Genomic DNA, 21,573 nt, shown 5'->3' on the forward strand with positions numbered 1-21,573 from the left:
GGAGAATAGTCAGAAGGCTGGTCATCCACTGGTAATCACTGGGTACGGTACACGAGGATCAGGCAGGAGAGTGGTCAGGAGGCAGGCCGAGGTCATACACAGGTAACCCACGATTCACGGTACACAGGGATTAAGCCGAAGGATAGTCAGGAAGCAAGCCGAAGTCAGTATCTGGTGATCAGGAATACAGTGAAGTACAAGGGACGCTGGAGCAGGATGTGAGCCTATACTTTGGCAGCTTCTGTCTGCCAGAGACTGCCTTTTTATAGGAAGCACAGGGAGCTAATTACTCACAGGTGCCCTAATCAATGAAGGCTGAGCATGGTCAGTTCACACTGAACTCTCCTGCAGGAGAGAGTTACCAGGTGTTGCAACTAATCAGCAGAGCTCAGATCACACAGACTTTCCTGCAGCATGGAGTGGATCAGAAGCTGAAATCAGCATGCAGACTTTAACCACACAGAGCTGTCAGCAGCAATAGACAGAGCCAGCAGGATTTTGCACGCAGGTAACACTGAATACTACATATTGTGACACATACAAAGCCTGTTACACACACACATACATAGCCTGTTACACACACACACATATAGACATACATACATACATAGCCTGTCACACACACACACATAGCCTGTCACACACACATATATACATACATACACAGCCTGTTACACAAACACACACACACATATACAAAGCCTGTTACACACACATATACAAAGCCTGTTACACACACACACATAACCTGTTACACACACACACACATATATACATACATATATACAAAGCCTGTTACACACACAGCCTGTTACACACACACACACACACATAGCCTGTTACACACACATATATCCATACATACACAGCCTGTTACACACACACACACATGCTTTTTGTCTTTTCCCCCTGTCCATAGCCATGCATTGCGGGCTGCATTACCTTTTGAACCAGGAACTTGGAGCAGGAGCAGGACAGCCATCGCTGACCGGGCTTAGGCAAAATCGGGGGCGTGGCCTAATCGCGGACCCCCGTGGCCACGCCCCCTTTTTAAAAAAACCCGTGGTTTTTTTTGTGTGTGTGTGTCGGGACCCGGGCCCCCCTGGCAGGCCCGGGCCCAGGTAAAATGTACCCGCCCCCCTGCCTCTCGGCGGCCCTGGGGATAGCACAAGGTGTGTACACATGTATCGATTTACTTTCGATTTGATTTTGCTTTCGATTTCCCCTATTCCACCTCCTTTGGATTTGGCCTTTGCTTTCACATTTGATCTGCACTTTTGCATTCAATATCGATTTCAAATTCAAGTTACATGCAAGGTACAGTGTACACATTCAATTTACTGGATCGAATTCAATATTTCCTTGCCTGCACAGTCTATTTTTCTTCTCGATATAAAGAAAAACGGGAGCGCGCATCGAATCGAATACAGATTGAAAGCATCTTAAAAACCATTCGATTTTGATTTGATTTTGCTTCTATAAGCAATATTGAATTGAAAACCTGGCAAAATCGAAGCGTGTGTACACCCCTTTAAACTACTTTGCTTTTCATTAGCAGTATTGCTGGTGGGCACTAGGGTGGTCTTTTTTGCATAGACATTTTATATGGTTATTGCTCCAACACATTATTCATTTAGATATTAAATCAATCAAATATTCTTGTATTTGTATGATTTTATGTTTCCTCCTGAGCTTCTTGTAGTTATGGACTATTAAGACAAACATTTTTATTGGTTATTTCTCCTAAACTCACTAGCGGGTATCACCACAGGCCACACCCCAAGACCATCACATAAAACCATAACTTAGCTTAACTTATCTATAAACTTATCTAAAATAAAAACACAGACACAAGTGCTGGTGTTTCAAACAGACTGTCAAAATGTATTTTGACAAGCAACTAGGTATAACTATAAAATGGTGGCGGTACCAAAGAACGGTCATTATAGGAAAGTGGGGTTTAAAGATGTTCATGCATACCATCGCTGGGATTACTCTCCCTACACAACCATCGAGGCAGATGGTAAATGGCCATCCCCCATGCAGAAGCATGGCCCATGACAATCGTTGTCAAGGGAGAGCGCACCCCACTATCTACATACACACAGATCTATTAGAGATGACCGTTCTTTACCGCCGCCGAAGAAGAGAAAATAGGGACGGGTGGGCGGGGCTTCCTGAGACAGAGGAGGATCACACTAACTCATGATCAGTTCTAAGCCTGCTAATCCCTCCCCCTGGCTCTGATAGGCCTTGTGCCCATCCTCATCAACATAACATGTGACATCTAGCAAGTGCAGCCTGCTGGAACCCTACGTGGTTTATGTCAGCCTCATTGCTTATACAGCATTCGGTGTCTCTATCACATTACTACTTTAGCTAATTAAATAATCAATCAAACATTCTTGTATTTTGGGGTTTTTGTTCCCCTCTAGACCAGCCTCATACATATTCATTTTAATTAATCCATCATTGTTTATGATCATTCATTTATGGCCTTTCCACTCCTGATTTCCTGCAATATAGAAGGTTGATATAGCCCACGTCTCAAAAATATTTAGTTTTTATAATAATCTTTCATTCTTTTACCTTCCTTCCACTATATACATCACCTTCATTTCCCTGTACTGCCCTTTGGTCTCTGAGTAAAGGCCCATACACACTGGGCGATTTTGAGCTGAAAGCAGCTCAGTTTTACCATTTGAACTGCTTTTAGCTCAAAAGCTGCCCAGTGTGTATGGGCCAGCGATGAGTGGTGAGTGCTGATGTGGACTTCCCCGCATCATCTGCCACAGCTTATCTGCTGGTATTACCAGTAGATGACAGGGTGGACAGTTTTCCATAGCTCTCTGCTATAGAAAGTCATCCCCCCCTATGAAAATCGCTGGCATGGGGGGGAATCAGTTTTCTGCCACTGCAGTGTCACCCTGTTTCCTAGATGTACCATGTTTGAAGTTGAACTGCCATATATTCGTGCCACCCCCTGCTGTCGCTTAGTTGCTCGTTGAAATCTTTTAGCCTAAATTGGATATGAGCTGTGAGATGGTCAATTTTTTTTTAACATTAATGAAAATTAGGTTTATTGAGGTTAAGATACTGAAGGGCAAAGAAAACCTTTTCATGTGTTGATCATTGTCATTTTGCCCTTTTTATCGTGTTGACATTTTGTCAATATCGAACCTATTGCATGTCGACCGTATGTCAATGTCGACCTGGTGCATATTGACCTTTTGTCTGTGTCGACCTATTGTATGTTGGTCTTTTGGTGTCGACATATTAACTGCCTAACTAGACACTGTAGATTGTACAATCGCTTCCTGCTTGCAATGTAGGCTTGGGAAGCAAATACAACCTCCTAGTGTGGTCTGGACCATTACGGTATTTGAAAGGAGGATGAATTGTTTCCCTTCTCCTCTCCCTGGTGACAGGTGTCAGAGCAGCCCCACCAGAGAGGACACCCCCGGCAATGCACCCCCCCTTCCATACCCCATTAAGTTGGCCTCCAAAGCTGACGCTTCTAACCTGAATGTTCGCCCGGTGCCCTCCCTCCACACCGCATCATCCAGACAGAGTGATCCAGCCGCACACCGCTGAGACAACTAGCGGCAGATTGTGAAAGTGGCTGTTTGATACAACTATGTTTTATATATTTTTTATTATCTTTATGTAACCACCTTTTAATTTCAGGTATGTGGCTACCACATGTACTATACTGATTTTGTGCTTGTTTCCTTTTAGGGCTCTCAAAGGAATAGAGGTACAGCGCGTTTATATAAAAGGGTAAGTTTACTTTTCAAAATGTGAAGAATATAACATTACAATACAAACATTTGAATTCAATAAACAACTTTTTTCATAACTTACGGCTTCAATAATTGACTTTAACAGTAGAACAAGCAGAGCATAACTTTACACAGTATGACGGTTCAATAAATAACTTTGCATGACATGTATAAACTCAATAAACTACTATACTTTCTATCTTTCCTATACACATAGTAATGCATGCATTTACACAAAAAGTTACTGTGCGCTGGCCAGCATAAAAAACACTGCATATAGATATATTTGTTGGCGCGCGTTGAGGCCCTTGCTGAAGGTGTGAATAGGCTAATAAGCAACCTGTTTAAATATGAATTTGTCCGCTGGTCTTCACTAGGTGTTCCTAGCACTGTAGAAGTCTATGTCTCTGTCCCTGTAATGTGTGATATTACTCGCACCAAGTATCTGTGTAATTGAGTTTAGATACAATAGTCTGACTTCCCTTGGTGTAGATTGAAACTTTCTATGCTCCTCTAAAGTTGTTTGACTGCCAGCCCAGGGGCAATTGTTACAAAGTCTCCTATTCTGTGAAGTAGGAAGCTTAGGCTACTTCTATGCGGCTGCTGTATTAAGTGGAGCTAACATCAATGTCTGGGGTTCCTGCGTGTGATAGTGCATAATGAAGGTTAGCTCACCCTTCTTGCAGCTCTGATCATCTATCTGGGCAACTGTCTTTTTTCCTATCTTCTTCCTTCTCTTCCTGCTTTAATGTCTTTGATCTGCCTGCCTTTATTCTTCCTGCACCCAGCCTAGTGTGTACACCTGTCACTTTGTCCCCCCACCTCCCATCTCCCGCAGGGCACTGCTGTTAAAACAGGCAGACCCTGGGTGCGGAGGGGAATATTAGAGTGCTCCTATAAGTGAGTCAGGAGCGCTACCTCTGGCATGGTAATTGTTGGCAACTGTCCAATGTGGGTGACAGCGGGGGCCCTCCCCCTTTCTTCTGTCAGCACCTCCTCCCGTCTCCCGCTGGTGGCCGTCAGTGATATGAACGGCACCAGGGTGTAGCGGGGTGCGACAGGGGTGGCTCTCTCCCGAACTGGATGGTGGCTATCAGCTGGGCTGGGCGGCGGCTTTCGGCAGGGCTGGGCGGCGGCTTTCGGCAGGGCTGGGCGGCGGCTTTCGGCTGGGCTGGTGATGATGGGCGGCTCCCTCCCTCGCTGTTCACACCTCCTCCCGTCTCCCGCTGGTGGCCGTCAATGGTGAGGGCGGCCCCAGGGTGTAGAGGGGTGTGACAGCGGTGGCTTACTGTTTGTGCTGGGCGGTGACTCCTCTTCTTCGTCTGCGGTGCTTGTGCAGCTTCTTCCTTCTGCCGTCCACGCCTCCTCCCGTCTCCCGCAGGGCAGCGCTGCCAGACAAGCAGGCTGCACCTGGGTGTAGAGGGGCGTGAGCGGGGCTGGTCTCTTCCTCCCGGCGTGTAGGTGGATCTGTGGGCGGCAACCGGCAGGCGGCTTGACAGGCGGCGTCTTCTCCCGGCTGGGCGGCTCTTGTGGATGACGCGCCGCCAGCGCCTCTCCAGACAGCGCGAGGCTCACCCGTCAGCGGCGTCTCCGGTGCAGGTGAGTTGCGCTTGTCAGCGTCTTCCCGGGTTGGAGGCTCTTGTGGGTGGCGCGCTGTCAGCGCTTCCCCAGACAGCGTGAGGCTCTTGTGTCACTTGCGGTGGGCTGAAGGGAGGCAGCTCCCAGTGTGCAGCGGAAGCTTGTCTCTCCGGCGTTGTCCTTCTCATAACATAAGAATGCCGGCACACATAGAAGTTTTGCAGAGCCTGCCTGGGGTCCCTTCCCCGACTCCTCTCCAAGGAGCTCAGCCCGCGCTAATTACAGCTCAATGTCTACAGCGGCGCTGACTGACTCCGTTGGAGGGTTCTAGAAGGGAGCGATCAGCTTCTCCCTATGAGCTCTGACAGTTCCTTTATATACTGTGCTGGGAGGTCAGCTGTGCGGCACGAGAACAGCTGTTCTCCCGCTCAGTGCACGAGACAGCTGACTTCCCGCACTTTTAGTGTCCTCGGGGACACTTACTATACCTGTTTGATTGGCAGCTGGCTGTGGGTTCACTTAGGGGGCAGCAGCATATGTGTAAACGCTGCATTACCAATGTCCATGAGTCATTAATACATTCCACTGCCACCAATGCCTTTTGTCCAATAACTTAACACTAAAACACAGTTTTGGCAGAGCCTGTCACTGGCCATAGTTATCTAACATGTATGAGTCTATACCACCCGGTTTTAAACAGTTTCTGAGCAAAATATACATTTTGGTTGCTCAGTCAGCGTTACCATATCTGTGGAAAAGTTCATCACACAACATCAATCCTGAGGTGGAAACTGCTTATACTTTTATAATTACATTTCTTAACATATTTACAGCATGGTATTTGACGGATCAGAGTTCAAAGTTCCGAAGCTGATGTCGATTGGGAGCTTTGCTTCACGTCCGAACATTAGGTAGTATGGCGAATACCCAGTGGCATCACAACGTGTGCAGTTATATGCATGCACCAGCCTGGATACATGTTGCTTCCATCTGCGCTTGTCCAATGGATTCAGGGTCCCCAACATATCTAACAGGGTTCTGTTGAATCTTTCAGGCTGGGGGTCACCCTGTGGATGGTATGGGGTGGTTTGTGACTTTTTAATTCCGCAACTTTGACACAGTTCTTTGATAAGTCTACTTTCAAAGTCACGCCCCTGATCTGAGTGCAGTCTGTTAGGAAGTCCATAGTGGATGAAGAATTTCTCCCACAGCACATTAGCAACTGTAACAGCCTTTTGGTTTGGAGTGACATATGCCTGGGCGTATCTGGTAAAGTGGTCGGTAATTACTAGAATGTTGCATTTGTTTCCCGACTCCACTTCCAGGGTTAAAAAGTCAATGCAGACTAGGTCCATGGGCCCTTGGCTTTTTATGTTTACCAGTGGGGCTGTTCTTCCCGGGAGAGTTTTCCTGGCGACACAGTTACCACAGTTCTTGCAATAGGCCTCCACATCTCTCCTCATGTCTGGCCAGTAGAACCGATCAGTTATTAATTTCAGAGTCTTCTCTATCCCGATGTGGCCATGTTTGTCATGAAGAGCTCTCATTACTGTAACACGGTGCTTCCTTGGCAGCACAATCTGCCATTGGTTTCTCCCAGCTTCATGCTTTCGGTACATCACCCCTTTCTTGGTAACCAGGTTCTTTCTCTGTCTTTTCAACAGTTCAGCTTCTTTCCTGACCTCTGGGGGAGTGCTGGGGCTGTGCTTGTGAGAGAAAGCGCACCTCATGCCTGGATCAGCTTGCTGGTCTTGCCTTAGTTGACTCTGCCTCACCTTCGTTAGCCCTTCCATTTCAACTTGGCTAATCCAACAGTAGGATAGCGGTAAGACTTGCGGTGGCAGCCCCAAGCAATCTGCATATCTCTTTTCGGGTGGTTGGTTCACTCCGATGCTGTGGCACATCCCCTTGATGTTACTTGCGGGTACCTCGATCCACTCTTCTTCCCCTTTTTCTTCAGGTTGGCCCGGCATGCGGGAAAGAGAGTCAGCATCGGTGTTGTTGACACCTGGGCGGTATTTCAGCGAGAAGTTGTAGAGAGCTAATGCAGCTAGCCATCTGTGTCCAGTAGCATCAAGCTTGGCTGTGCTTTGCACATAAGTGAGCGGGTTGTTGTCAGTGTGGACGGTAAATGATGCTCCATACAGGTAGTCATGGAATTTATCCACAATACACCATTTCAGGGCTAGGAATTCCAATTTGTGCGTCGGGTATTTTTTCTCGCTTTCGCTCAATCCACGGCTGGCGAATGACACCGGCTTTAGCTCCTTCCCGTGCTCTTGGTACAACACTCCTCCCAGTCCATCCAGCGATGCATCAATATGTAGGACGTAAGTCAATTCTGGGTCCACATAGCTGAGGACAGGTGCCTCTGTTAAGCATTGTTTCAGGGAGTTGAAAGCAGCCTCACATGCATCCGTCCACCGATCTCCAAAGGGTTCACTTGTCTTATAACAGTCTTTCTTTGACTTCACCCTCTTGTTAGTCGATGGGTATCCCTTGGTCAGATCGGTCAAAGGCTTTGCAATACTGGAATAGTTCGGGACAAACCTGCGGTAGTACCCGCAGAAACCCAGGAATGATCGCAGCTCCTTAAGCTTGTTCGGACGGGGCCACTTCTTCACTGCCTCTACCTTTTCTGGATCGGTCGCCACACCATCTCTGCTGACAATATGCCCCAAGTACTTCACTCGTGATTGGCACAACCGGCACTTGTCAAGCGATAGTTTCAGCCCTCCTTCGATCAACCTCTCCAGCACTTTCAGCAGGCGTTGGTTATGCTCCTGAAGGGTTGACCCGAATACGATGATATCGTCCAGGTACACAATGACTTCTCGGTACACCATATCACCCACGATCCTTTCCATCGTCCGTTGGAAGGTGGCTGGGGCTCCCTTGACTCCTTGGGGCATGTTCAGAAACTCGAAGAACCCCAATGGGCAGATAAAGGCTGTCTTTTCTCTATCTTCGGGTCTCATAGGAATTTGATAGAAGCCGTTTCTTAGGTCGAGCACTGAGAACCAAGCGCTCCCTTGTAAGCAGTCCAAGGCTTCATCTATTTTTGGCACTGTATATTGGTCAGTTACTGTCCTCTGATTTAAAGTGCGGTAATCAACGCACATCCTGATCTTCCCGCTTTTCTTGCGAGCTACCACAATAGGGGAGGCATAAGGGCTCCGGGACTCTATGATGACTTGGTTTTCTAATAGTCCTTTTAAATGCTGCCTCACATCTTCGAAGTCAGCTGGCGCAATTCTTCTTGAACGCTCCCGGAAAGGGGTCTCATCTGTGAGCCTTATATGGTGTTCCACTCCCTTAGCCATGCCGAGATCCCACTCTCCTTCAGAGAAGGCTTGCTTATGCTTTTCAAGTTCTTCAATTAACATAGCTCTATCATTTGGTGTAATGTCGCTCCCCTCAAAACAGTCCTGAAACTTATCTTCCCTTGTCCCCACATAGAAAGAACTTGCATTCGCCTGCTCTTCTTCTCCCTCTTGCCACTTCTGTAACACCTGGTATATGTGGGTGTTGGTCCCTATTATGACAGGTGTCTCTCCCCTTTTTTTCGACAGGTCTGGACACACTAAAGCGATTAAAGGTGTTTCTAGAGTGTCAGTCTCTTGTGATGACGTCTTGTGCAAACTGAGGTTCACTTGTACATAGCCCAGATAGGGGTACTTTTCAGCACTAAGGCCCCATATTACAAGTCCGCTGAGTGGCTGAATAGGTACTTCTGACAAGTTCTTCTCATACCACTCCTCAAATATTATGGACACCTGGGATCCGCTATCCACTAAGATTCTACACGGCTTGTTGTTGATGGACGCGTCCATGTGGCAAGTGGGCCCTACTAATCCCTCAGGTAATTCCCCATTCCACCAGGAGTTTCCCATGGCGCAGCAAGTTATCTCTAGGGGGCCTATGCGGGGTTCACAGACCTCCCTCTCCCGTTTCCCTGCTCTTGACTCTCTTGGTTCAGGTTGGTACTGTCTGTTCTCCTGCCAGGGTTTCTGTATGTGCCCCGGTTACATTCGAAAGCTCTATGCCCAAACCTTCCACAGTTGAAACACCCCCTGCCACTTCCCCTTCCTAACCCTCTTATCGGGGTGTTGATGTTTGGAGTGGGGGCCTTTGCATTCTGCTTTACAATAAAATCCTCTAACTTTTTATTTTGTTCTTCCAACATTTTAAGGATTTTGGCCTCAAACTCGCTACTTTCAGTGGCGGATTGCACTACCTTTACTTTTTTCACAGTTTTTTCCCTCATTTCTATTAGGACTTCGTCCTGCTTCACCTCCTTAAGTAAGTCATTAAAGGTAGGGGGAGGCTCTCGTATCCCTGAGCATCTTAACTTCTGTGCAACAGGGTCACTGGTTAATGCTCCTCTGAGAAGCTGCTTCATCCTGTGTTTGTCTACCTCCGTTTTCTCTATTCCTCCCTTATCCACTATTTTATACAATAACTTGTCGAAGCGGATCAGAAAGGTGCTTAGCTTCTCCCCAGGGTCTTGGAATGTATGGTATAGTCGGGACGTAAGGTCCCCTACATCTTCCAGGGTCCCAAAAGCATAATCCAGGGCCTCAAAGTACGTTTCCAGGGTGGCATTGGGGCTACTGCGCCTGGCTGCCTGGATAATTCCCATGGCGGGGCCCCTCAAACTTTCTACCACCCTTTGCCTTTTAATTTTATCAGGGCACTGCCATTCTTCAGCTTGCTGTATGGCTGCCTCCTTCCATGCCTCATAGGCTTCTTCTCCCGTGGGTATTGGGATAATCCCAGAAAATATACGCAGCCTACGGTAACTTCCCTCATAGTGCCACCTTTCAAGTTGTGTTACCACCCTGTCTACTATAACCTCAAATTGTCCGCCACTTACACTGGTGGTTTGGCTTTGGGTATCATTATCCTCTACATCCCTTTCCTCCTTCCCTTTGGCATTTGCATTAGTGGTGGGTTTTTTTTTACTGGCAGGCCCTTCTGGTTTTACTGGCCCTATTATATGCCATTTCCTCCCTGTTTCTTCGTTAGCTAAAACCATTGCCGGGAGTAAGCTGGGGTCTAATTCTCTCAGATTCTCTATGAGAAATGCTGTTACCTTCCCCAAGGCTCCCTTCCATTTGTCCACTATTTTTGGTTTAAGTATACCATACAGTTTGTCTGCTTGTTCTAGTACCTCTTCATCTGAGAACTCCGAAAAGTTTCCTGCTATTCCTAGGCATTTCCTAGGGTCCCTATCTTTTTGTATACACCACTCGTGTATATCCATACCTGTTAAAGCCTCCATTTTATACGTGTTAGGTAAACAGGAAATCCTATCAAATCTCAGCTCCAGTGCCTCCAAATGTAACCACCTTTTAATTTCAGGTATGTGGCTACCACATGTACTATACTGATTTTGTGCTTGTTTCCTTTTAGGGCTCTCAAAGGAATAGAGGTACAGCGCGTTTATATAAAAGGGTAAGTTTACTTTTCAAAATGTGAAGAATATAACATTACAATACAAACATTTGAATTCAATAAACAACTTTTTTCATAACTTACGGCTTCAATAATTGACTTTAACAGTAGAACAAGCAGAGCATAACTTTACACAGTATGACGGTTCAATAAATAACTTTGCATGACATGTATAAACTCAATAAACTACTATACTTTCTATCTTTCCTATACACATAGTAATGCATGCATTTACACAAAAAGTTACTGTGCGCTGGCCAGCATAAAAAACACTGCATATAGATATATTTGTTGGCGCGCGTTGGGGCCCTTGCTGAAGGTGTGAATAGGCTAATAAGCAACCTGTTTAAATATGAATTTGTCCGCTGGTCTTCACTAGGTGTTCCTAGCACTGTAGAAGTCTATGTCTCTGTCCCTGTAATGTGTGATATTACTCGCACCAAGTATCTGTGTAATTGAGTTTAGATACAATAGTCTGACTTCCCTTGGTGTAGATTGAAACTTTCTATGCTCCTCTAAAGTTGTTTGACTGCCAGCCCAGGGGCAATTGTTACAAAGTCTCCTATTCTGTGAAGTAGGAAGCTTAGGCTACTTCTATGCGGCTGCTGTATTAAGTGGAGCTAACATCAATGTCTGGGGTTCCTGCGTGTGATAGTGCATAATGAAGGTTAGCTCACCCTTCTTGCAGCTCTGATCATCTATCTGGGCAACTGTCTTTTTTCCTATCTTCTTCCTTCTCTTCCTGCTTTAATGTCTTTGATCTGCCTGCCTTTATTCTTCCTGCACCCAGCCTAGTGTGTACACCTGTCACTTTGTCCCCCCACCTCCCATCTCCCGCAGGGCACTGCTGTTAAAACAGGCAGACCCTTGGTGCGGAGGGGAATATTAGAGTGCTCCTATAAGTGAGTCAGGAGCGCTACCTCTGGCATGGTAATTGTTGGCAACTGTCCAATGTGGGTGACAGCGGGGGCCCTCCCCCTTTCTTCTGTCAGCACCTCCTCCCGTCTCCCGCTGGTGGCCGTCAGTGATATGAACGGCACCAGGGTGTAGAGGGGTGCGACAGGGGTGGCTCTCTCCCGAACTGGATGGTGGCTATCAGCTGGGCTGGGCGGCGGCTTTCGGCAGGGCTGGGCGGCGGCTTTCGGCAGGGCTGGGCGGCGGCTTTCGGCTGGGCTGGTGATGATGGGCGGCTCCCTCCCTCGCTGTTCACACCTCCTCCCGTCTCCCGCTGGTGGCCGTCAATGGTGAGGGCGGCCCCAGGGTGTAGAGGGGTGTGACAGCGGCGGCTTACTGTTTGTGCTGGGCGGTGACTCCTCTTCTTCGTCTGCGGTGCTTGTGCAGCTTCTTCCTTCTGCCGTCCACGCCTCCTCCCGTCTCCCGCAGGGCAGCGCTGCCAGACAAGCAGGCTGCACCTGGGTGTAGAGGGGCGTGAGCGGGGCTGGTCTCTTCCTCCCGGCGTGTAGGTGGATCTGTGGGCGGCAACCGGCAGGCGGCTTGACAGGCGGCGTCTTCTCCCGGCTGGGCGGCTCTTGTGGATGACGCGCCGCCAGCGCCTCTCCAGACAGCGCGAGGCTCACCCGTCAGCGGCGTCTCCGGTGCAGGTGAGTTGCGCTTGTCAGCGTCTTCCCGGGTTGGAGGCTCTTGTGGGTGGCGCGCTGTCAGCGCTTCCCCAGACAGCGTGAGGCTCTTGTGTCACTTGCGGTGGGCTGAAGGGAGGCAGCTCCCAGTGTGCAGCGGAAGCTTGTCTCTCCGGCGTTGTCCTTCTCATAACATAAGAATGCCGGCACACATAGAAGTTTTGCAGAGCCTGCCTGGGGTCCCTTCCCCGACTCCTCTCCAAGGAGCTCAGCCCGCGCTAATTACAGCTCAATGTCTACAGCGGCGCTGACTGACTCCGTTGGAGGGTTCTAGAAGGGAGCGATCAGCTTCTCCCTATGAGCTCTGACAGTTCCTTTATATACTGTGCTGGGAGGTCAGCTGTGCGGCACGAGAACAGCTGTTCTCCCGCTCAGTGCACGAGACAGCTGACTTCCCGCACTTTTAGTGTCCTCGGGGACACTTACTATACCTGTTTGATTGGCAGCTGGCTGTGGGTTCACTTAGGGGGCAGCAGCATATGTGTAAACGCTGCATTACCAATGTCCATGAGTCATTAATACATTCCACTGCCACCAATGCCTTTTGTCCAATAACTTAACACTAAAACACAGTTTTGGCAGAGCCTGTCACTGGCCATAGTTATCTAACATGTATGAGTCTATACCACCCGGTTTTAAACAGTTTCTGAGCAAAATATACATTTTGGTTGCTCAGTCAGCGTTACCATATCTGTGGAAAAGTTCATCACACAACATCAATCCTGAGGTGGAAACTGCTTATACTTTTATAATTACATTTCTTAACATATTTACAGCATGAATATGTTACATTTATTTTATGAATACATTTAAATATATGTTTTTTAATTTGAGCACTCTCTGAATCTTTATATATGTGTTCTATGCTAGTGTCCCAGTAAACTACTTGGGAGCTGCTCTTTAGATGTATCAACATATTCATCTGTTTAAACTTAATTGACTAAAATTGTTGAAACAGTATGGAGGTGTATAGTCAGTATTATTTACCTTGGTGGGTGTTTATTTCAAGTTGATTAATTTTAATGCCTGATTTGTTGTATTTTTTCAACATACTGTTTTTACCTAGCAAAATGTTTTTTACAAGCAATTTATTTTGGCATTCACCTTATACAATGTAAATATTTTTATCAAAACTGATTAAACCAAGATAATTTTTTTTATTACAGTCTTCAAAGAGTTTGCTAAATTGGTAATTTTGTAGGCAAATTGAATAAGACACACTATAAGACACAAAGATTAGGAATTAAAAACACAGGCTACAAATGAAACAGTTCATTTAAGTTTAAACAGCCACAAAAAAGGTCTATGAAGCAGGTGTGGTACCAGGGTGTGCTTCTCTTCCTTCCCTGATTGCTGATTCTCTAGAGCAGGCATGTCTAACCTTGGCCCTCCAGCTGTTGTGAAACTACACATCCCAGTATGCCTTGCAATAGTTTTAGCATTCCCTAATAGCAAAACTGTGGCAAGGTATGATGGGACTTGTAGTTTCCCAACAGCTGGAGGGCCAAGGTTGGACATGCCTGCTCTAGAGTACAATGTAACTCTTATAAGTGCTGGAAACAGCCATAGACTCGAATCCAAAAATAGTTCATTCAGCAACAATGTTGTAGGTGATTTTGGCTTTTTTATTGGCATGGCCACATAGGTTGGGGTGTAGCCTCTATGTCCAAACCCCCATTTTCATTTCTGAGGAGGAGTTGGCACCAGGGAATGCCATGGCTGCCATGCTGGCTCCTACAAATGGATAGGAGCTGGGTTCTGCACTTAAAGTTACAGTGGATCACTTGTATTGTTTTACTGAGCAGGAGTCAGCACTGTGGTGTCACCCCTCAACAGGTGACATCAGGATGCCGTTCACACTCCATTATTGATGCCACTGGGTGTAATTAAGAAAGCTGTTGTGCCTAGTGAACAGTTGAGTTCATTAGTGAAAGAAGATAAATTAAAGTCACAGAAAATTTCTAGATTCAAAAGAGTTAAATAAAGCCATTGAAAAGGGAATATTTCAAACTACTGTACCAACCAAATATGAAATGATGTTGCATTTTATGGGAGCAAAATGGTTTAGTAATTTGGACACATCCAGAAGGTTGAAGCAAAGTCCTTAACTAACTTATGGGATATTGTAAACTCCAGAAGTATACCACAAAAGAAAACCACATTTCCAAACATATTCCAGGTGTTGAAATGAATTATGACATTATTAAATGTAGTTCAAAAGCTAAATAAGGACAAATGTGAATTTAGCATGAAAACATTTACCTTTATGAGCAATGTGGTATCAGATCAAGATATGAAGTCTAACTCAAGGAAAATATCAGCCATAGTGAAATTGGAACATCCAAACAACAAAAATGATCTCAGAATATCCCTGGGAAAGATTTCTAAAGCCCCATACACACAAGACGATATTGTGAAAAATATTGTTTAGAATGGGGCTTCTGAGCGATATTGTTCACAATATCATTTAGTGAGTACACTCAATATCATTAACGGTGCACACTCCCGCACATCGTTAATGACCCCTCCCTTAGTCTGAACATGTACAGATGAGGGAGTACTCGTTAATGATGTTGCTCCCTCTGCCATCGCTCCCTTCCCCACCAGAATCAGCAAGTGTGTATGCACTTGCCGATGCTGGCACACAGCCGGGTCCCCGCCGTTGCCAATATCAGTGTTGGTGTAGCCTCATTTAGGGGGTTATTTTGGTTCACTCTTTCTGACAAAATCCTTCTTAGATGGACAAAACCATGTGCACTGCAGGGGGGCAAATGTAAAATGTGCAGAGATTAACTCTCTCTGCACATTACATCTGCCCCACCTGCAGTGCACATGGTTTTGCCCATTTTGAAAACAAATTTGTACTGCAATAAGATCTGAATAAGGGCCAATGAGTGGATGTGGTCCCATAATACAAGAAGAAGTTGTCAGGAATTCAAACAGACTATTACAGAGTAATCTGTACTAAGATTTTTGTATCCTGCATAAAGAATAAATATTTTAGAAGATGTGCCACAAAATGGACTGTACAGTCTCTGTATTTTGGAAAGAATACAAGGAAACCTGTAATCTATGCATCAAGAGCACTGACAAGTGCTGAAACAAGGTATGCTGAGATAGAAAAATACCTCACTGCATTCACTTATGCATGTCAATTTGTGTATAGTCACCCGTTTACAGCAGAAACTGACTACAAGCAATTGGAAGCTGTCATGAGTAAATCGGCACATGACTGTCCCATGAGATTTCAATGAATGCTTATCAGACTACAGAAATATGATGTACAATTCCTGTACTGTACTGGTAAATACATGTATATTGCTGTCACGCAGTCCATGCTGTGGACAAAAGTGGAAGTCTGAAGGACAAAGAGATAAAGGCAAATATTGACAGGACTGTACAGTCGCATCTCCTAGTTCTGAGACAAGACAGAAACATATCAGAAAATAAACAGAGAAAGATGACAAAATGAAAGTGTTAAAATAAATCATCTGAAAGGATGGGCAGTAGAAAACGATGCTTGTTTGCTGTCTAGTCATAATTATAGGATTTACCAAGTGGCCTTACCATAGTTAATGATAATTTACAAAGGCAATACATTTGTCATAACTGCAAGAAAAACTATGATGTGAAACACATAAAGGCCTCTTTAGGAAAATAAAAATATACTGTAAGTGGAGGACACAAGAAGCATTGGCCCAGAATGACCCAAAAGATAGCACAGATGAAAGCCAAAGGTGCATTATGTCTTATGTGTAGCCCAAAGCAATAAATTGTGCCTCTGAGTCCTCATGCAGTACCAAGGCTACTACTTAGCATGTGCAGATCCATCTTGGAGCTGTGTGAGTATAACATATGAAAACAGCCTTCGAGTTAGCTACAGTGAGACCGGAGATTGCGCCACTATCTGATATCTGCAGTACATACATTCTCCAGCTGTTCAGTTGTATGAAACCCCACTCAGCTCAACCTCTGCTCCGTCTACCAGTGTGTATAACAATGAGTAAAGCTATACATACCTGTCTCATCTTCAATAAAAGCACTCCACTGGTTAAGTAACTGGGCTTTTTGTAGTTGTAAGGCATCTGCTGGTATATACTAGGGATGTGCACCAGCCACTTTTCGTGTTTTGGGTTTTAGGTTTTGGGTTCTGATCACCTTAAGGTTTTGGGTTCTAATGGGTTTTGCCAAAACACCCCCTAAACGTTTTATGTTTGGATTTTTTGGGTTTTGGGTTCTGTTTTAAAAAAGCATAAAAACTGCTAAAATCACAGAATTTTTTTTTGTTTTTTTTTTGCTCCTACGCTATTATTAACCTCAATAGCATTCATCTCCACTCATTTTCAGTCTATTCTGAACATCTCACACCTCACAATATTGTTTTTAGGCCAAAAGGTTGCACGGAAGTAGTTGGATAACTATGATAAGCAACAGAAGTGGGCAGCACAGACACTAGACTGATACGGCACACTAATGCTGCTTTCAGACCGCAAAACTGGCTTTGACCCTGTATTTGGAAACGTTTCCAAAAACGGGTCTGCCAGGTAAAACCCCTTTCACACCGCATCTCTTAAATGGTATATTACCGTTTAAGTGCGGTTTTTTTTGCACTGGCAGACCCGTTTTTGGAAACCTTCCAAATACAGGGTCAAAGCCAGTCTTCAGCGACCGCCCCCCCTTCCCCCCCGCGCGCGCGGTTAACACATACAATCCCGTTAAGCCCTCCGCACCCCCAACCCCGTTAACCCCTCCCCGCATTGTGTTTAAGAACACACCACCCCCCCCCCCCCCCATGAAGTCAGTACCTCCTCACATTGCAGTTGATCGGCAGCCGCAGTACTGTACCACGGCTGGCTTCGCGTATGAAAAAAATAAGGAACTTTCTGAAAATGGCTGCCCCATAGGAAACCCCATTCAAAAAAAATGTCTTTCGTATGGGGGCAGCCATTTTCCGAAAGTCACTTTTCTTATAAGAACACATCCGTGCTGTCTGAAATCACCAGCCTGTTTGAAAATGGAGCTATATATATATATATCCCCAGGTCTCGCGAGAATCCGACGCGGGATGATGACGTTTTAGCCTCGATTTGGACTCGGAAAGATGGCGGGAACCGGAAAACTCCTCGGATCAGGTAAGTTCGTGGGGATTCGGATCTCTAGGATCCGAACCTGCTCATCTCTAGCATATACAGAAACTTTTCTACACTCATAAGCCTGTACACACATTTTGAATAGTGTGCACATCTCTGGTGGTTATAGATCTGCACATGCACAGGCTCAAAACTGCTCACATGCATATCTGTGTCTACAACAACGGTTGTAGAGCCCCTAAACAGCAGCACGGTTGTCATGCTGCAGCCATTTGGGGGCAGGGAAGGGGGGACATGCTGAAGCTAGTAGCTACATTTTTGGATACAGCTTCACTGGTTCTGGAAGCTGGAAAACAAAGGCCGTTCTGAGTAACCTGAGGGTAACTCAGATGGCCATACAGATAATCTGATTCTGCATCTTCAGGACACAGCTGTGGATCATAGAAGCAAACAGGAGGTGTCTATTTACAGAGAAGCATATTTTTGTACAGTAGCTGCATCCAAAGATGTAGCTGCTGCATGCACTGCATCCAGCTCGAAATGAAGCCCATTGTCTTGACTGATTATTACTATACACCCTGAGGTCAATACACTTCATATGACTACAAGTAGAGCTGTTATTATTTGCATGAAATCTGTATTACTAAGACATGGGGTGAGATTTAATAGGATGAGAGATTCAGAAAGTGAGAGATTTGGTAAGAAATCTCCAGGTTTTTTTTTAAAGCGGCAATCATTTACACTGCAAAACCAGTTTGATTTTGCAGTGTAAATGATTTCCGCTTTAAAAAAACTGGAGATTTCTTACCAAATCTCTCACTTTCTGAATCTCTCCTCCTATTAAATCTCACCCTTCATGTTCCAATGCAAGTGTTCACTGACAGCAGTCCTCAGATTTCCAGCTCTGAATTTAAGACAATTTACTGATGATCGGGAATTTGTTTACACAACATGAAGTCCTAACTACCCAGCATGAAATGGATTGGTTCAAAGTTCAGTAAAAACTGTGTAAGAAGCATAATGAAGAAGCTAATGATGGTAAAGAAAATTTCCACAAAGTCTCTTAGGTACTTATGTAATATCTGGGCTCCCATTTTTCTTATGAGACCGCGTCCGCTCGCCATGCTTCGGGCACGGTGGCTCGCTGCGCTCGCCACACTATATAAAATCAATAGGATAGTAGGGGTATGAAAAAATGGGGTGCATTTAACATGGGAGCCCAGATAATACATAAGTACCGTCTCCTAATTTGCCAAAGTGCACCACTACAGCAGAAATCTTGGGGACACCTACCCCTCCCCCTGCTCACATATAATGCCCCCTTTGGTGCTCACTCACCGCACTGACGTAGGCAGGCTCCACCGCCGCTGCTGCTGGGCACTGTGAGAGTGTCTGTTTCAGATATGGCGCCGGCCACGGCTGCCGGTACATAAGCTATGATTGGCTGGCACTAGCACTGCATTTGAAATGGCTGCCAGGCACCAGAGGGTTAGGAGAAACCTGATCCACATAGAAATGCCAAGGGGGCAGTCAGCATCAGTGGGAGCAGTGAAGCTAGGGCAGTTGTCAGGGGCATTCACGGGTATGACCCTGGTAGTGAGGCCATTGTGGCAGAGCAGATGGCTCAGTGGGCAGTTTGTAGAGAGCAGGCGGCCGAGGGCATAGAGCAGACAGCTGAGCAGCCATGCTCTGGGGCCCCTCAGATTGGCGGGGCCTATCACAGCTGTTCCCTTTGACACTCCTAACCCCCTGTCGCCTAGCATGGTAGTTAGACTGACTAAGGAACAACAACAGGTGAAACAAAATCTGTGATATGATAGAAAAAGAAAATCCTTGTCTGATTTTATATCTGGTGACCAAATCCACCGCAAAGACTGTAAAAAAGGCACCAGGATACAGAAAGGCACTGTACAAGCACAAATAGCACCAAGGTCTTATACTATATCAGGGACGTGCAGTCAGGGGAGGCAGGGGAGGCAGTGCCTCCCCTGTCGTTCATAAAATAAAATAAAAATACAAAGAAGATATTTATAACACATACAGTATACTGTGTTATAAATATCTTATTGGTATTTTTTTTTACAGTGAATGGGGTAACCTGTGTGGGAGGTTGGGAGGCAGCGGGAGCTGTGCCTCCTGCTGACAATGGAAAACTGTCAGCAGTTGGGGCGGGGCTAATTGCAGGCATGAAAATAGGCTGAAAAGCCCATTGAAAAATAATGGCGAAGCGGCACCTGCACATCTGCCTCAGTGACAGGGATATCAGTCCACATCACTGAGGCAGATGTGATAGGACCAGGGGCATAGGGAGGGCGGTTCCAGTTTAGCGAGAGCTCCAGGAGCAGGGGCAGAGAGAATGTTAGCGTGAGCTACAGGAGCCAGGGGATAGACAACAGTGCTGCCGCTGCTACATGTCGGGACGTGGAAGCATGGAGACCAGCGGGGACCAGTGTGGAGGCTGTCCGGCAGCACAGAGCAGACCAAGGGGGATTTGCTCACCTTGTGCCGTGCTGTGGGATGTGGCAGCGCGTAGGAGGCCAGCGGGGATTAGTGTGGAGTCTTTCCGGCTCTTGTTCATCCTCTGCAGCGGGGCAGTGAGGGGGGGCATGTTAGGGGCTGTTAAAATGCTGCCAATTGGGTCCATAGGTTTGCTGTGTATCTTGCGGTCGGGAGGCATCGCAAGTACGTTCCTCCCTGCTGCTCTGATCCCCTGGTCTAAACAGCTGCACAGTATGGAGCCAGCCACAAAAGAGCTGTTCCTTTTTGCAGCTTCCATCTCTCAAAAATCAAAAGGTGTTTTCCACCCTTCAGGAACCAGGTGAGCGCCTGGGGGGGGGGGGGGGTTGTACTTGATATCATATGGCAGACAAAAACTTTCATTGTCATGTCCCCCCCACGTCCCCCTGCTGTCACTGTCCTCGCGCCCCCCCCCCTGCTGTCATTGTCCCCATGTCCCCCCGCTTTCACTGTACCCGCGTCCCTCCGCTGTCACTGTCCCTTCCCACCCCTCCTGTCACTATCCCCACTGTCACCAAAAGAGGCTGCCTCACCTGACACTAACCTCACCGCACGTCACTGTACTATATGCACATAAGCCTTTAACAGAACTGGAATGTATGATAATCTTCATAACACTGAACCAAGCCATGTTTCAGAAAGGTCCAACATTGGTCTGTGTAGCCACAATCTGGTGAGAGTGCCCACAGCCAAAAGCAATGGGCATGTAACAGAATTAGACCATGAAAACCATGACTTTGAAAACACTGCGCGCACGCTGATTGGCTGAATCTCAGACAATCAGCATGCGGCCAGTGTTTTCAAAGTCAGAACGGTAGCGCTACCCGCACCGCCGGGCGACGAATAGCGCAGTTTCCAGGTCACTGCAGGGACCCCGGCAACGTCGCAGGGACCTCTCCCTGAACGCAGGTACCCCTGCGCCGCACGGACCCCCCTGTCAACTTCCCGACGGGGTTTTAACTGGGGGAGGGCATGCCGAAATTGTCCAGGTGCGGGGGGCGCAGATGTTTTTGTTACGCCACTGGGTAATGTATTACAGTGTAGCAGTAATGTCAGTGGCGTAGCTATAGCACCGCAGCCCCCGCGGTCGCGGGGGGGCGCCGTGCATATGGAGGCGCCGGGGGGGCTGCGGTGCTATAGTATTCCCCCTGCCCCCCATCCCCCGCAGGCTTACCTGTCCGCGCGTCCCGGCTCCCCTCCTGGCTTCAATCAATGCTATGGAGACGGACCACAATAAAATGGCCGCCCCATAAAGCAGAATGTTCTCTGAAACTGTCTGCGGTATGGGGGCGGGCATTTTATCGTGGTCCGTCTGCATAGAATTAATTGAAGCCAGGAGGGGAGCCGGGACGCGCGGACAGGTAAGCATGCGGCAATGGGGGGAGGGGGCACGGGCAGCCAGGGGGGGAGAGAGGGGTGGGGAGAGAGGGGGGGCGCCCCCCCATTAACGGCGGGGGGGCGCCCCAAACAAAGCTACGCCACTGAGTAATGTGTACTTGTAGGTGGATGTAG

General features: G+C 46.9%; 1 long non-coding RNA gene across 1 annotated transcript in view; it reads left to right on the forward strand.

Moving 5' to 3' along the window:
- The first annotated feature begins 300 nt into the window (after positions 1-300).
- Positions 301-21,573, forward strand: part of LOC146019530 (uncharacterized) — a 31,411-nt gene continuing 10,138 nt past the window's right edge. Inside the window, exons 1-3 of the long non-coding RNA XR_014450584.1 lie at positions 301-508; positions 3,739-3,780; positions 10,776-10,817. This is a non-coding gene — a long non-coding RNA (uncharacterized LOC146019530). The remainder of the gene's footprint in view (positions 509-3,738; positions 3,781-10,775; positions 10,818-21,573) is intronic.

The sequence above is a fragment of the Crinia signifera genome, chromosome 7 (genome assembly GCF_055691185.1).
Source record: "Crinia signifera chromosome 7, ASM5569118v1, whole genome shotgun sequence".
Lineage (NCBI taxonomy): Eukaryota > Metazoa > Chordata > Amphibia > Anura > Myobatrachidae > Crinia > Crinia signifera.